This window comes from Benincasa hispida, chromosome 5 (assembly GCF_027475165.1).
Source record: "Benincasa hispida cultivar pf3 chromosome 5, pf3_genome.v1.1, whole genome shotgun sequence".
Classification (NCBI taxonomy): domain Eukaryota; kingdom Viridiplantae; phylum Streptophyta; class Magnoliopsida; order Cucurbitales; family Cucurbitaceae; genus Benincasa; species Benincasa hispida.
The window spans coordinates 61,393,061-61,403,189 of NC_143482.1; positions in this window are offsets into that span (position 1 = coordinate 61,393,061).

The window sequence follows — 10,129 nt, forward strand, 5'->3', positions numbered from 1 at the left end:
AGTCTCAATGCAATCCCTAAAACGAGTCTGAAAGATGAGCATAACTCATCATAGACCGAACCATGTCCAACAGGGTTTTATTTCTCCTTTCTGATACACCATTCTGCTAAGGTGTACCTAGGGTCGAGGGTTGGGACGTGATTCCATGTTCTATCATATAGTTCTGGAACTCTAAGTTCATATACTCTCCACCACGATCAGATCGTAGTGTTTTTATCTTCTTACTTAACAAGTTTTCAACTTCAGCCTTATACTCCTTGAACTATTCAAGAGCATCAGACTTATGTTGTATTAGGTATAGATGCTCATATTTTGAATAATCATCTATGAAAGAGATGAAATATTCATACCCACCTCGAGCTCTAACACTCATCGGACTACAGAGGTCTGAATGTACAAGCTCCAAGGTTTCCTTGGCTCTATATCCTTTTCTAGTAAAAGGTCGTTTGGTCATTTTGCCTCACAGCGTGATTTACATACTGGCAAAGAGTTTTCTTCTAAAATATTTAGAAGTCCACATTTCACCCACTTCTCATTCCTATTGAGGTTGATTTGACCTAACCTTAGATTCAAAAGATAGTCATTTTCCTTATGAGAAACCTTTGGTCTTTTTGCAGTTGTCGCTATTTTGAACATCTTAGTATTAAGCAAGACTTTTATGACTAACGATCTTAGTACATACAAGTTATTTTCCATTGAACTAAAACCAATCTCCATACCATTCTTAAAAATAAACATTTTATTTTGAGAAAAGGAGACGGAATAACCTTGTTCAATCAGACAAGAAACTGAGATTAAGTTCCTCTTGATATAAGGAACTACATAAACATTATCTAGTAACAGATAATGTTTCTTGTCCAAAATTAAATTTAGCCTGCCTATAGCAACAGCTGAAACAACCTCACCAGTACCGACTCGAAGAGTCAACTCTCTATCTTCCTGAAGGAAATCGAACACGAGGATTTCCATGAGCAGTGGAATGATCTTTCCAAATTTCAATCGTATATGAACTTTACAATTACAACCACAAACGGAAACATACGGTCATGCAAAATACAGAAATTATAGCATGCTATACAAAAAATCAAAGAGAAGAATCAACACACTTTTGTCGATTCATCTTCGAGTTCCTTGATCACGAATGCTCACAGCAACACAGATACACACGAACGCTCGTCCAACACAACCGCTACACTACACGAACACCGCGCACACGAACTAAGCGATCGCCAAGGTCACGAACACCACGAACGGCCTCCATAGAACCTCGATAGTGTCGAGTTGAGTATGACACCACCAAGAAGGTTACTTTGGTATTCTCGGTGTGAGACTCCAGAGGGTGGGCTCTGTGTGAACTTGGTTTGAGACAGAAAAATGGAAAAATCACAATCGTGTAAACGATTGAGCAAGTGGGAGATGGAACAACCTATTGTATAAGTCGATGCCTAACAGTTTAGGAAAAGCTATGTGATCGTCTTGCAAAAGCTATGCGATCGTTTAGCTCATCGCTTAGCTGAGTGTCTATCGCCTAAGAACACACCACGATCGTTTACCTAACTCTAAGCTGTCGCTTAGTAAATCTTATTTACTTGACAACTATCCATGAGTATTTTTCGAGATTGGAAATCTCAAATCTTTTTCTTTTTTACTTTTTTTCTTACTAAAATTAGGAAAACATTTTTTCTTTTATCTCACGATTAACATGAAACTACCAATAACCTCCCACTCAATTGGTTATTAGAGAAAAAGGGATAATTATCCAATAATTAATATTATTATAAATATAAATGATAACTAACTTACCATAATATATTTATAACCTATAGTTTTAATATTTCATCTCATGAAACATATAAACCATAGCTCTTTTTTTTATTCCATGGTACTTAATGTAAATCTCATTTACATTAATCCTCCACTATATGTATCTCATACATCATACCAATCATATCTTATATAATCGAATTACCTCTTGTCAATTTGAACATTTCAAATCAATACCGAGAACTGATCCTCAACTTGAATCCATTGAGCTACCAAGGAGACCTTATGGACCTGTAGCTCGAAGCTCCAACAGTACGTGAATAACTGACTAAACTCTTTAGTTTGGGGATCCACCATCCGTTAACTACCAGACACTCCACTAAAGACCGACAACTGAACTCTCCTTACCACAGATATATTGTGTGTCCATCTTAACCAATCAACAGTACGACAATCCTTCACAGATTGCTCGTAAGTACAGCTCGACCAATAACCGTTATGCCCCTTTAGTTACATCTAACTCCTTAAGTACCACTGAATCCTCTAATGAACATTCTACTATGACTGAGTCCTCTCTTCTAAACAGAAGTTGTGGCAACTATGTTCAAGCCCCGGAATTAGCCCTTAAGGGAGCAATCTCTCTACTTACCCCTACTTTAGGGAAGGGCTGAATTCCATCTTGTATAGTGAGTTCCCAGCTCCCAAATTAGACAAGTCCCCAAAAAGGTAGGCATGTTGAGTTGGCAATCTGGCCACACACACCGATACTAATCAAAGGACCGCCTTCAAAGACAGGAGTTTCCAAAACACTCAGGATTGAGGTCGTGTCACCTATGGTTGTTTAGGTGAGATGTAAGTCTCTATTATCAATGCCATTATATACAAAATCTAGTCATCTCGTAGTCCGATCTTATACAAACTTTTTGTATAGGACACCCCCACTCGCATATCTCCACATGAATGGTCGGGATCTACCATCTGTAGTAGTTTACAACACTTTCAAACTTCTGAAAAGTGGGTCATATCCGTAGTGTCACCAGGATCAAGTATCGCACCTTAATCTTTATACTACAGACCTATCTAGGATATCACTTAAGACATGATCCGCTTGTATATCTCAAATACATGCTTAAGTTTACATAAGATAACATAAAGCTTTGTTTATTGGATATGAGTAAATGCCAGAATGAAATAACAGTTATTTTATTCATAAAACAATGTGTATAATTACAAACAATGAGACTTCAGGAGAATTAGGACACCAATCCCAATAATCTCCCACTTGTCTTAATGCCTCAGGAGACTAATGTACAATACAATATAAAACATGTACAATATAAATAAATTAGGGCATACCCCAATATCATCTCCCACTTGCCCTAGACAAGGTGTCACATGTCCCGCAGACCCAAACTCTATAGGTGACCCTCGAACACTTTAGCCGTGAGAGCCTTTGTAAAAGGATCAGCAACGTTGTGCTCCGACGTGATCTTCATGATTATCACATCACCGCGATGCACAATCTCCCTGATCAAGTGGTATTTCCATTCTATATGCTTACTGCGACGATGACTCCGAGGCTCTTTTGAATTTACCACAACCTTGCTGTGATGACATGGAGAAATGCATGTAATCTTAGGTCTTTTACTTAGAATTATGAAGGTTGTTAGGCAGAATATGCGTCAATCATGATAGGAATTCACGAGAAAATGAGCTTGTGCCGATTAGTATGTTGAATCACAGCTAACCCATTATGTTGCGTTATTATACGTTCAATATTTTATTTTTGTAGCTAAAACAGGAAATGGACGCAAACGCGAAAATCGGACCACCGCATAAACGACCACATGCGGAGAAACTCTCCATCGCAAAGGTAAACGCATCGATCAATGATGAATGTTGCGATAATCAGCCGTATGCGTCCATCGCATGAGAGTTGCACTCGTCAAGCGGTTGCGGTCATCATGTAGAGTTGTGGTATTAAGCGAATGTGGTCATTGAATGATTGTGGCTACGCGACAATGCATACTAATGGGAGCAACGCAAGGTTGGTGGAATGAACGCATCAACGCATCTACCTAGAGAAAAACCAAAATATGATGCTGACATTTCACCTACCACGCTGTTAGTGGCAGAGGTTCAGAAAAGGACCAATGCGCCGAATGTCAGACATAGAGCAGTCCATTAATGCTGTCGGCGATCCAAGCTCTATAAATAGACGCCGATGAGCAGAAATTCAAGTTATCCAAGTTTTTCACCTAAAGTTCGCCTAAGGTGGATCCTTGTGATCCAGACAAATGCGTGAGAAGAAGCTTGAGAGTTCTTCACCTCCTTCATCCATTCCGAGTGACGACCAGAACCTTCGATTGGAGCTAGATCTCGAGAGAGTCAACTCCACCGCCCATCCATGGCACCACCGGCAGCCTTGACGCACATTCGCTGGAAGTAAGTCCTTTCTTCCAGCCAGTCATTTCATTCTCCTTTCTTTTCTTATATTGTATTGTATACATTTTGTGTTCAATGCATTTCTGCGTTTCCTTCGACTACATCTCCATCTTCTCTGCTTAGCATCTTTACTTTCATTGCAAAACTTAGTGAGACTGCTAGAGTATCGCATACTTAGTCGTATGGATTAGAGATATGAAACATGTAGCAAACCACCGAGAGTTATGCGTTGCGTGAGTGTGTGAGAAAACCTTATTTGCTTAGTGTGAAGCTGCAGCAACGCCTGTCTATAGGCTAACGCAATGCTTGTCTATGAATAAAGTCAACAACAACCAACTGCATGGGAGGGTAAGTGGTTGGTCGCATTAAGCAATGTATGCATTGTTCACTAGAGATAGGAATAATCTTAGGTCAGCAAAGTTCATGCAGTTACCTTGTCTTATGTATGCACCCATCACACCTTTAGAGCTGCTCAAAAGAAAGTCTAAAGAAAGAACCTAATGACTCGAGAGAGCTAGGTTAGAATTGATGCTCGAGAGGGCTAGATTAGGTTTGCATAAGCAAGAATGGAGACTTAGGAATAAGCTCTGTTTGTTATTACACAGTGTATGCACCCTACGGAAAGGAAAATGGTTGCGTCCAGGAAGTAGGATATGGTGGCGGTATGCGATCATCTCGACATTTATGCGTACACACCACATATGTTCTAGATTTAGGCTTTTAGTGTGTGTAGCATGATCGCATGGCTTGCATTGACTAAGGTTTCCCTTACGGTCACTCTTAAGTATTGCAATGAAAACATCTCTGCATTTTATCTATCTTTCCCATTCATTTGTTTCATGTCAAGAGTTGTCGTGTCTCTACCTCTCATGCATATTCTCATTACATTGTCAGTTAGATAGGAGTAGGAGTAGGATTAACTTAGCAACCCCTCCAACATTCTTTTATTTAACCGCCGCATGTACATCACCACATACATATAGCTAAAAGTCCCTGTGTTCGACCTCAGATTACCCGAGAAACTTATGTTCATGTTATAGTTGGCATGAGCGCAAGAAAACTTGTGACAGGACGCATGGTCATCGCATACATTTGTTGGTGCATATTCATTCCAACGCATGACCATCGATGCATGACTACCAACGCAGATCTTAACAACATGCATCACATACCGCGTCTAAGGGATTTTAGTTGTCGAGTAAAATTGACTTCTAATTTCCTGTCACCAAGTTTTTGGCGCCATTGCTGGGGACTTGGCAGCTAAATGTTTGTTAAGTTTTGTGTCTCTGCGAGCAAACTTTTTATCTTGGGAGTATTGCAACTTATGTCACCAGGTTGCAAACAATATTGAAGTATAGGCGATGCGTTGAAAGCCAGTATTGACCCCAAGGTAGAAGGGCAATCAGTCGCAAAAGAGCTGAACTTAATTCTAAGCACATGGTGGCTAACATGCGCCCAACAATTGTTGGAAGTTCCAATGGTCAAGGAAACTTGACCCAAGTAGTTGAGAGTCATCTCTTGCATGGAAGACTCCTTACAGTGACAACACTCCTATTTTTCCAGGGACGTCTTCTATTTTATCTTTACTTTGCTTTCTTAGTATAGGTTATTTATTTTCATTGTTATTTTGGATATATGGTTGCTTCCTTGTTTGTGGTACGTTTGCTCTTGTAGGTGCAACAATAAGTCTCCTTGGTTCGCAGTTCAACAGAAGAATTCTATTCATCCTTCAATGCATAGCTTTGATCGCATGAATTCCAACGCATGATCGCATGCATTGTTCCGCTTAAGGTCTTTTCCTGTTATCTTGTATGTCTTATCCTTTTGAAATTCTTTCTTTCTCGATTGCATTGTTTTGTGATGTTTCTATGATGGTACATATAATTCACCGCATCTTCTAACTAATCAATGCAAGGCATCCTTTACTTTTATTAGCTTCTTCAAAATTTCAAAGTCTTAAGTTTTATTTTATGCAAACCTTTGTTCAAACATCTATTATCGCATTCTTGTAATTTTGTTTTTAGCTTTGCAGTGAGAACACTGCCAACCTCTAAGTTTGGGGGGGGGTGGGGGGGGGGGGGAGGGGGGGGGCAGCAGTCTCGGAGAATTGTGTTATTATATTGCGATCATTTGAAAAAAAAAAAAAGCGAGTTTTTTAGAATAATGACTCCACTGTCATCACAAAGTTTTGAAGTATTTGTGACGAACACATTCTCAAAAGCTAAACGCAAAATTGCGGTGAATGAATAAAAGTTTTTGAGAAAAGGCTTGTCGGTAAACTTAGAAAAGATCTTTTTGAAGAAGCAGCGAAAATGGAGGAAAGAATTGCGGTGATGGTCAGAGGTATGAGGAAATTATATTATGAGAAGTTGGTCATCGAAAAGGAAAGCATGAAGGTGAGTTAGAATTTCTTAAGTATAACGCATGCTTGAGGACAAGCATGATTTTAAGTTTGGGGGTGGTATCACAATAAAGTGTGATTGGCAAATCCATATTTGGAACAACTTCCAAATCTGAAAGGAATTTCCTCAGCCAAACAGCCTCCTTAGTTACTTCACAAGCGGCTACGTATTCGGCTTCCATAGTGGAGTCTGCGATGCATCCTTGCTTGTTGCTTTGCCACACTATAACCCCTCTATTCAGAGTGAACACTGAACCCGATGTCGATTGTGAGAATCTATATCGGTCTGAAAGTCAGAGTTCGTGTAATCTGTAAGGATCAGATCCTTATCTCCCTACATGAGCATGTAGTCCCTCGTTCTTCAAAGATACTTGAGGATCGTCTTGACCGCCGTCCAGTGATCAAATCCTGGATTGGACTAATACTGACTGACAATCCCTACTGTATAGTAAATTTCGGGTATGGTACACAAAATTGCATACATCAAGCTTCCTACAGCTAAAGCATAAGGAATCCGTCTAATCTCCTCAAATTCTTGAGGTGTCTTAAGACATTGATCCTTAGAAAAAAAAATGATTCCATGCCTGAAAGGTAATAAACCCCTATTGGAATCCTACATTCTGTACCTGATCAATATTTCATCGATTTACGATGCCTGAGATAGGGTTAGCCGTTTGTTCTTACGATCTCGAATGATCTGGATCCCTAGAACATACTATGCCTCACCCAAATTTTTCATTTGGAACTGGGCAGCTAGCCATTTCTTAATGTCCGTCAGATACCCTACATCATTCCCAACGAGTAGGATATCATCCACATACAGTACCAAGAAAGCTACTGAGCTGTTAATGATCTTTTTGTAGACACAAAGCTCATCAACTTTCTGTTCAAAGCCAAACGACTTGACAGCAGTGTCAAATATGATGTTCCAAGATCTAAATGTTTGCTTCAGCCCATAATTGGATTTATTAAGCTTGAAAACTTTTTGCGGAACTATGAACCCCTCTGGTTGAGTCATATAGATGGTCTCCTCAAGATTACCATTAAGAAAAGCAGTTTTGACATCCATTTGTCATATTTCATAATCATAAAATGTGGCTATGGATAGGAGAATTCTGATAGACTTAAGGATGACAACAGGTGAGAAAGTTTCTTCATAGTCAACTCCCTCAACCTGGGTATAACTCTTTGCCATGAGTCGAGCCTTAAAGGTTTGCAGCTTTCCATCTACACCTCTCTTTCGATTATAGATCCACTTACATTTAATAAGTCTTACCCCATCAGGTGCATTAACAAGCTCCAAACATTAACAACTCTTGTTGAACACTCAGCAGTCTCAGTCTCACTAGAAATCTCTCACAAAACGAGCTTACTCCGTGGCTTATGATCCCAGATGTGGTCTTCTTCCAAGAAGATAGCATTTGTAGAAACAAACACTTTGTTCTCACTCAGATCATAGAAGTATTCACCTTTCGTTTCCTTGGGGTAGCCTACAAAGAGGCAAACCTTCGAATGCAGTTCCACCTTTTTGGGTTAGTCACGATCACATGTGTCGAATAGCCCTAAATCCTGAAGTGGCGTAAACTACCTTTACGGCCTCTCCATAGCTCAAAAGGTGTTTCAGAAACACTTTTTGAGGGAACGTTGTTCAGGATATAGCATGCAGTCTCCACTGCAAAACCCTAAAATGAGTTTGGAAGATGAGCATAACTCATCTTAGACCGAACCATGTCCAACAAGGTTCTATTTCTCCTTTCTGATACACCATTTTGCTGAGGTGTACTAGGGGTCGAGAGTTGGGATGCAATCCCATGTTCAATCATTTAGTTCTGGAATTGGAGGTTCATGCACTCTCCACCACGATTAGATCGTAGTGTTTTTATCTTCTTACCTAACAAGTTTTCAACTTCAGCCTTATACTCCTTGAACTTGTCAAGAGCTTCAGACTTACGTTGCATTAGGTAGAGATACTCGTACCTTAAATAATCATCTATGAAAGAGATGAAATATTCATACCCACTCTGAGCCCTAACATTCATCGGACCTCTGAATGTACAAGCTCCAAGGTTTCCTTGGCTCTGTAACCTTTTCCAGTTAAAGGTTGTTTGGTCATTTTGCCTTCGAGGCATGATTCACATACTGGCAAGGAGTTTTCTTCTAAACTCTTTAGAAGTCCACTTTTCACCAACTTTTCAATCCTATTGAGGTTGATGTGACCTAACCTTAGATGCCAAAGATGGACATTTTCTTTAGGAGAAGCCTTTGGTCTTTTAGTTGTTGTTGCCGGATTGAACATTTTAGTGTTAAACAAGCTTTTATGACTAATGGCCTTAGTACATATAAGTTACTTTCTATTGAACTATAACCAATCTCCATTCCATTCTTGAAAATAAACACTTTATTCTTATAAAAGAAGACGGTATACCCTTGTTCAATGAGACAAGAAATCGAGATTAAGTTCCTCTTAATATGAGGAACTACGAAAACATTATCCAATAATAGATAATGTTTCTTGTCAACAAATAACTTCAGCCTACCTACAGCAACAACTGAAATAACCTCACTAGTACCGACTCGTAGAGTCATCTCTCGTTGTGGCAACGTATGCCAGGAACTGAATCCTTGGTAAGAGGAACTGACATGGTTGGTAGCACCCAAATCAAGGATCCAGGCAGAATCATCATTCTCTACCAAACACGTCTTCAAGACCAATAAATCATATTTATTATCTTTCCTCCTTTTTTGGAGAGTAGTGGGATCAGTGTCAGAACAACGGACACTACTGGTTTCATCATCCATCCCTTTGTGCTCGACAAGTAAGAACTGACGTTCAAACATATCTTGCAACGAGTCCATGATCTCGCGTGCTATGACCATGTTCTCAACACTTTTGGCCAAAACATCAGGTATGTTAGCCAAAATGTGAAGTCGGGCCAATAAATTAGCCTTCATCCACACCTCATATGCATTACAAACACGTCGCGATGCATCAAGGTTCAAGACTTGAGGACACTCCTCAACCATAAAAAAATCGAGGTCGTTTGCCACGAAATACGTTTTACACGATTCTTTCCACTATATGTATTCAGTCATATTAAAAGCACTAAATAGAAATACTAACGAGTTGCTGAAAAGAAAAACACATTGACCTACGTTAGGTTTTAAGCAAATACCCATTGTAAAACAAACAATATCCAATAAGGTTTTAGAAAAACTAATATGAACCCCATGTGACATCTAGTTTCGCGATGACGCTTCAAAGGTTTAGGACAAAAGCCGCCGAAGGGAGGTCAATTATCTCTCCTTTGAATTGAGATGTTCTCAACCAATCATTAATACCAGAACAACTCTTGTTCCTATAATGACTAGCCATCATTGATTTGGCCAAGAGATCATTAACTTACTTAACAATCTCCCGTAAGTGTGACCCGCCATTTTAGGCCCTAAAGATCCACCTTAAGTAGCCAATCTGAAGGGAAAAAATCCAATTGGGGCAAAACCTAAAGCGATTCTATCCAT